This window comes from Mastomys coucha, unplaced genomic scaffold (genome assembly GCF_008632895.1).
Source record: "Mastomys coucha isolate ucsf_1 unplaced genomic scaffold, UCSF_Mcou_1 pScaffold22, whole genome shotgun sequence".
Classification (NCBI taxonomy): Eukaryota; Metazoa; Chordata; class Mammalia; order Rodentia; family Muridae; genus Mastomys; species Mastomys coucha.
The window spans coordinates 197,324,167-197,332,073 of record NW_022196905.1 but is presented as its reverse complement, the minus strand read 5'-3'; the positions used below and the strand labels follow the sequence as shown (position 1 = coordinate 197,332,073).

General features: G+C 42.5%; 1 pseudogene; it reads left to right on the top strand.

Annotated features, from left to right (window-relative positions):
* Nucleotides 1–3,643: 3,643 nt before the first annotated feature.
* LOC116104804 lies at nucleotides 3,644–4,475 on the top strand (annotated as a pseudogene).
* Nucleotides 4,476–7,907: the final 3,432 nt, after the last annotated feature.

Below are 7,907 nucleotides of genomic sequence, written 5' to 3'. Positions count from 1 at the left end.
ACTCACTCTGTAGACCAGGCTGGCCTCGAACTCAGAAATCTACCTGTCTCTGCCTCCCAAGCACTGGGATTAAAGGCGTGCACCATCACTGCCCGTAATCAGGCTTTTTATTTACAGGGCTTATTTAGGGTTAATAGCTGAAATGATGCAAGCTATAGTTATTAGATGAATGTGTGCTTGCGTGCTGTTTAGATTTCTACCGTATGTATGTGTATCCACCTGTAGAATGGAAAAAGATTTTTACAGCCTTTCAGGTTGCTTATTTCTAACACTTGGTTACATCACCTGTCAGCTGATAACATATGATCTCAGGAATGAGTATTTTTCTTGGCAGTGACTATTTCAATAAAATTGCCTATTAACGGCAAAACTATTTTTAAATCAAAATCAACAAACAGAAGCCAAGAGAGTGGAAGTTTACCAAAACAAAACTAGAAATAGTCCATAGAACTTTGCAAAACAAACCATTTCAAGAGACAACAGGGATATAGATATTCAAAGTCAGGGCCTACTTAAAGACTACCTCAGAGAATATTTTTCATTTCTAAACAGAATGTGATTGGGTGTAGTCCTCGTAAAATTGGGGCATGGTGACACATGCCTCTCAGCCCAACACCTGGGAAGCTGAGGCAGGTGGATGTTTGTGTCCTGGTCTAGAGTTCTGGGCCACCCAGGGCTAAACACTGTGTCAAGAGAGAGGGAAGGTAGAGGGAGAGAGAGAGGGAAAGAGGGAGAAAGAGAAAGAGAGAGAGGAGGAGGGAAGGAAGGAGGGGGAGGGAGGGAGAGAGAGAGGGAAGGGGAGGGATGGAGGGAGGGGGAGGGATGGAGGAAGGGGGAGAGAGAGAGAGAGAGAAGATCCATACAATTCAGTGAAAAACAAGGTTGGTGTCTGGTCAGAGTCAGATATCTAGATGAGCAATAGTTTGGTCCATGAAAATTATTCCACATGGATGCATCTTTAAAAGTATTGAGCAATGAAAGAACCAGACAGAATTACTTTGGAAACCAACTTGGAAGTTTCTCAGTTTCTACCTCAAGACCCAGCTATACCACTCCTGGGTATATATCCAAAAAGATGCTCCACTACCCCACAAAGACACTTGCTCAAGTATGTTCATAGCAGCTTTATTTGTATTAGCCCAGAAACTGGAAACAACCTAGATATCCTTCAACTGAAGAATGGATAAAGAAAATGTAGTACATCTATACAATCGAATACAATTTAGATATTAAAAACAAGGATATTAAAATATCAAGGATATTAATTTTGCAGTTAAATAGATGGAACTTGAAAATATCATCCCGAGTGAGATAACCCAGACCCCAAAGGACAGGCATTGTATGTACTCACTTATGAGTGGATATTAGCCATAAAATATAGGATTACCCATGCCATACTCCACAGATCCAAAGAAGCTAAACAAGAAGGCAGGCTTGAGTATGGATGATTGAATCTCACTTAGAAGGGAGAACAAAATAATCTTACGAGGAAAATGGAGTGAGGGAACTGGCTGGGAGAGGGGATGAGGAGAGGGTGAGGGATTCAGGATCAGATGTGGGGAGGGACAGGAGTGATGGCCAGATGGCCATGAGAATGAATGGAAATCTACAACTGACAGGGTTGGGAAGGTGGGAGGCATCTCTAGGAAAAGACTGAGACCTTGGATTAGGGAGGTGCCCAAAAATCAATGGGGGTGACCTTAGCTGTGACTCACTACATTGGGGATGTGGAACCTGAAAAGGCCACCTTCTGTAGCAAGGCAGGAACCCCAAGGGAGCGGTGGGAACACCAGCCCATCCACAAAACTTTCAACCCAATTTTATCCTGTCTACAAGAAGTGCATGGACTGGGGTTGGAGCAGAGACTGAGGAAATGGCCAACCAATAACTGGCCCAAATTGAGGCCCATCCCAATCCCTGACACTATTAATGATAGTCTGTCTCTGAGAGGCTCCACTCAGCAGCTGACTCAGACAGATGCAGACACCCACAGCTAAACAGTGGATGGAGCTTGGGGATTCTTATTGAAGAACAGGAGGAGCTGGGCAGTGGTGGTGCACGCCTTTAATCCCAGCACTTGGGAGACAGAGGCAGGCGGATTTCTGAGTTCGAGGCCAGTTCTGGTCTACAGAGTGAGTTCTAGGACAGCCAGGGCTATACAGAGAAACCCTGTCTCGAAAAACCAAAAAACAAACAAACAAACAAAAAAACAGGAGGAATGATTGTGGCCTCTAAGAGGATAGGAACTCCACAGGAGGACCAATAGAGTCAACTAACCTGGACTCTTGAGGCTTTTAGAGACAGAATCACAAACCAAAGAGCATACTCAGGCTGGACCTAGGTCCCCTGCACATAAGTAGCAGATGTACAGCTTGGTCTTCATGTGGGTCCCAAACAACTTGAGCAGGAGCTATCCTAAAAGCTGATGCCTGACTATGAGACATGCTCTTCTAGCTGGGCTTCCTTGTCTGGCCTTGGTAGAAGAGGATGTGCCTAGCCTCACAAAGACTTGTGCCAGAGTGGGAGAATACCCAGAGGGACCCCCACCTGCTCAGAGGAGAAGGTGAGGAGGGATGAGGGAAGGATTGTGGGAGGGGGTGACCAGGAGAGGGCAGGATATAAAGTGAAAAGAAAAAAGTTAAAAAACAAAAAAACAAAAAAACAGAACCAGACAGAAGTTTAAATTGTTTGTGGGGTCTTATACTAGAGATTAAGGAAAGGCAGCTGGCCGGGTGGTGGTGGCACACGCCTTTAATCCCAGCACTTGGGAGGCAGAGGCAGGCGGATTTCTGAGTTCGAGGCCAGCCTGGTCTACAGAGTGAGTTCCAGGACAGCCAGAGCTACACAGGGAAACCCTGTCACGAAAAACAAAAACAAAAAAAAAGAAAACCATTTTGAATTGCCTCTCCCTTCGCCTGCTTGCACTTATTATCCAGAAGGGCAGCTGAAACAACTAGCCTAGTGGGACTGAGCAACTACTAGATTTCTGGACTTCCCAGTCACAGATGCCCATGGTTGGGGTAGTTAGACTACAGACTATAAAGAAATTGAACCTCAAGGAGATCCGGGAGCCGTCCAAGTCACATAACTAAAGAAGATAATGAAGCAAACGTGTGCCCTAATGAGCTTATGCTACTTTAAGCTCTTCAGTAGCAAACTCTGAGCCCCGATCTGCTATCCATCTATTCCTCTATCTCTCTTCTCCTTGGCTATTCAGGGTACCATATGATGAACTCTTGCCCTTCATCCAGTCATCAAATATATACTGAGCTCTCACCTTAATACTTCCTTCAACCCTTCGACTGTTCTCTATCCTATGTGCTAAGAATCCACTAATGAACAACATAGACAAAGCTCCTACTTACCCTATGGAGGTAAAACTCTAGAGAAGGATGAAAGATGATGAACTGAAGAATGTAGCAAAGATATAGAGAAGTAACAACAACTCACAGAGGTAGCCTAACCTGCGAGAGACTCCAGAATCCAGAAACGAGGGCATGCATCTTAAGCCCCCGACCCATCTATTTCTTCAACAGTGTCTTTTTATAAAGAAATGTCCCCCTCCCCCAAAAAAGAAGATTTTGAATTGCGGCTTCTCCTGTCCCGGCAGAGGCCCAGGCAGCCAGCCAGAGCAGTGGAGACCATGTTCCAATGCAAGCTCACCGCCCTGAATTACCACAACCCTTCAGGCTTCAACTGCAAAGATGAAACAGAATTTAGAAACTATTGTTTGGCTTGAAGACCAGAAACCAAGATCGAAGACAGAGGGTAACTTGAGAAACATCCACAGCAGTGACTGGCCCACGTTCTTTGAAAAGTATCTCAGAAATGTTAACTGTCCTTTCAAGATTCAGAATCTGCAAGACGCAATTGACTGGCTTCTTGGTTTAGCTGTTAGACGAATATGGAGATAACGCTGAAAAATACAAGGACTTAGTACCTGATAACAGGAAAAATACTGACAACGCAGCTAAAAATGCAGAGCCACTGATCAACTTGGACGTAAATTACCCTGACTTTAAGGCTGGTGTCTTGGCTCAGCTAACCTCCTTCCTTTAGATTCAGTGTTGTTAGGACTACTTGGTAATGCTTAAGGCAATTCAAATTGGTTCAGGAAAATCTAACACAGGATGCAGTTGCCAAAGCAAATCAAACAAAAGAGGGCTTACCTGTTGCTTTAGACAAACATCTTCTTGGCTCTGACACAGGCAATGCAGTTCTTAACGAAGCTGCTCAGATCCTGTGGTTGCTGCACATAGAAGAACTCAGAGAGCTACAGACAACGAAGCCATAGTAGCCATAGTAGCCGTCCAGGCCATCATTGCTGATCCGAGACAGACCACAGACTGGAGAAAGTTGGAAGATGGACACATGAGGGGGTCGTCTTCTCACCTGCTTGGAGATGGGAACCGTTACACCAGCATGTGCTTGGAAATCAGATATCACACTTTCAAGGGAGAATCCCAGGAGATTGACCATGTTCTAGAAATTGACTACCACTGCGTTTTTTTTGTTGTTTAATAAAGATGGGGAAGTAAAAAAAAATTTTTTTTGAATTGCCTATAATTGAGCTTAGTAGATTCTGATGGTTTTTAAATGACTCAAGCCTCCCTTTGAGCAGAGTTGCAGCAGGGGACTTCTAATTTTTATAGTGGCGGATGCTACAATCTGTTCAACTAGATGGTAGTTTCACATAGTAGAGTCCAGTGTGAGTGATTTAAAGTTCTATAGCACAGCTTCCTCATTTATAGTACTTGCTTTATAGGTTAGTAGGGTTGTCGGTGTGCCTAAAGTACTTATATAATGTTCTCAACACATGAACAAGGACATTAACCTGTTATTTCCTGATTTTATGTTTTTTTTAAAATAAGACTTCTACAGTGCAGACTCCCAAAAAGGCAGTGGGAATGGATGTATATGTTTTATGTTTCAGATATTATGGCTCATACTTTACAAATGAAATGAAGTCGAGAAGTGAAAAAAGCTGCAAGTGAAATGATTGCCATGGAGAACTTGTTTTATTTGCCTCATTGTTCACCATACAACCTGTGTAAATGTGACTCAGTGGTAATTGAAATGAAGTCACAGTTGACTTTTGAGAATGGTAAATGTAGCTTTACTAAGGATTAAGTCCTCCTAAATAAAACTTTTAATTGAAAATTTGATGGTCATTGGTATTGGATTTAACCTGCTATCCCTAAACAACCTTATGACAAAATACATGGGCAAGGAATACAGGAAGTGCACAGCAGGCAAAGCAACCAGCCATATTTAATAGAAGAGGCAATGGGGGTGGGGAGATGGCTTACAGTTAAGAGCACTTGCTGTTCTTCCAGAGAACCTAAGTTCAATTCTCAGCACCTACATGTCAGCTCACAGCTGTCTGGAACTCCAGTTCTAGGGAATCTGGCACCCTCAGAATCATACATGCAGGCAAAACACCAATGCACATAAATCCTGAGAGAGAGAGAGAGAGAGAGAGAGAGAGAAAGAGAGAGAGAGAGAGAGAGAGAGAGAGAGAGAGAGAGAGACCCATGTACCGTGTCTGTCTACCTGGCAAAGAATGAAGATCAAGAGTACTAATATATGTTGCTGAGCTGAAGACAGTGGGAGTCTGCCATTGCAGCCGAAAGGAAATAAAAGCTAAATGCCCATTAGTAGAGTGGATAAAATATGACATAATCATATAATGCTTTTATCTTTTTGTATTTTCAAACCAGTCTCACTAGATAGCTCTAGCTATCCTGGAACTCACTATGAAGACGAGGCAGGCCTCAAACTGACAGAGACCCACCTGCCTCTGCTTCCCAAGTGCTGGGATGAAAAGCACATCACTCCATGGAGCTGACATAATCACATACTGTCATGGTATACAATGAAAAGCATGAATAACTTAGGGGTATGTTCTAATGGCACAGTATTATGCCAGTATTAATGGCAGAGTAAAAAGGCCGAATCCTAAGGGACTTTATTCATCACTTTTTATAATACCAAGTAAATGAGATATACAGCAAGTTGCACACATAGAGAAGTTAAAGCATGTGCCATGTTGAGTATCCTGCTGGGGTTAAGATTTGTCTCCTGCACAGAATGTCATGATACCTGAGACTGCCCGCAAACCTGTTATGTATAATTCAAGATGTAGTCTGAACTTCCAATCCTTCCATGCCCACTCCCAAAGGCCAGGATTAAGTGTGTACCACTACACCTATTTAAAAATTTTACCAAGAGACTAAGTAAAGAACTAATAAAAAATAGAGCTGTTCTCAAGTCCTATTGCTTTTAAATTTTAGTCTTGTCCCCTACCCACCCCCCCCCCTTTATATTTGTATGTTACTAGGTTGCTTGTATAAGCCACCTCATCTTTTTGGTAATGAGGAAGGTTAGAGAATGCATATTTATGATTGAAAGGATGGACGATTATGTTATCTAAGTTAAAAAACTACAGGCTAGGCATGGTAGCACATACCTTTAATGCTTACCACTTGAGAGGTGGACTCTTGCATTTGAAGCCAGGCTGGTCTACAGTGTCCAGATCAGCAGAGCCAACATACTGAACATTGCCTTAGTGAAGAAAGGAAGCTGGATAGGTGATATAAAACCATTTCCACTTCTAAAAGTTGGTGAATCGGTTTGAAATTTGGTACTACTGGGCACCTAAGTTAGTCTTTAGCTTTAATTTCTTTCTAGATTACTGCTGTGTTTTCTCTGCATGTATGCCTATGTTACATGCATTCTTGGTGGCCAAGGAGACCAAAAGGGAAACCACTCACCTGGCCCAGGAGCCCAATGAGGTTCACTGAAGCCCCAGAAAATGTCCAACTTTGTTACAGCATAAAAACAATCATAGAAATGCCAAACTGGTAGCTCTTGGATAAGACTGTATCAACAACTGTTTTCTTTGACCCTAGAATGTGAATGTATTGCCAGTATTTGAGATTTCAGTTTTTATAAACTTAAGACTTCTGATTCTACTTGAAAATTCGGGAGACCTATGAATTTATATAATTTCTACTAACAAGACGGAATTACTAAGTGTCCCTCCCATTTACCTTAATGTTTGTGTTTGGAAATACACATAGAATACTTTGCCAGTCAGACACAGCAATATAAAGATTAATAGGATACAGGCCCTGACTGACCCCTCATCACTTCCAGTCCTTTCCCATCTAGCTTGTACCCTGTGCTTCTAGCAACCAACAAATAAATCTCTAAAATGGCATTCCCACTGGGAATCTCATGGAAAACTAATCTTAAACAGGCTCGTTTCTAGAAGTAATGGGAAGTCAGGTTTTTGTTCATTATTTCCAAGACAGCGTTTCTCTATGTAGACCAGGCTATCTATACTCAAGAGACCTACTTGCCTTCACCTAGGATTAAAGACATGAACCATCATACCCAGCTGGGAAATCAGATTTAAGATGTACTTTATTCCTTATAGTGACTCTTATATGACTGACCATACAGAGAGGTTAGAGACACTTTCTCAGTTCATTCTGGGAACTGAGCTCAGATCATCAGGCTTGGGCAGCAAGTGTTACTACCCGATGTGCATCTCTCCAATCCAAAGTTGTCTCCAAAGGACAACTGGTATTGGTCTTTGCTGAGATAAGCCTCCTAGGGTCATGTAAGTTACACATTTAACTACACTCAAATAAAGGTGTTCATTTAAAAACGACAAATGAAAAAAATGACAAAAAAACAAAACAAAACAAAACAAAAAACAAGAACAAAAAAACCCACCAAGTGCCATAAAAACTTTTTATCTCCATAAAAACTTAAGCTGGGCAGTGGTGGTGCATGCCTTTGATCCCAGCACTTGGGAGGCAGAGGCAGGTGGATTTCTGAGTTCGAGGCCAACATGGGTCTACAGAGTTCCATGACAGCCAGGTCTACATAGAGAATCC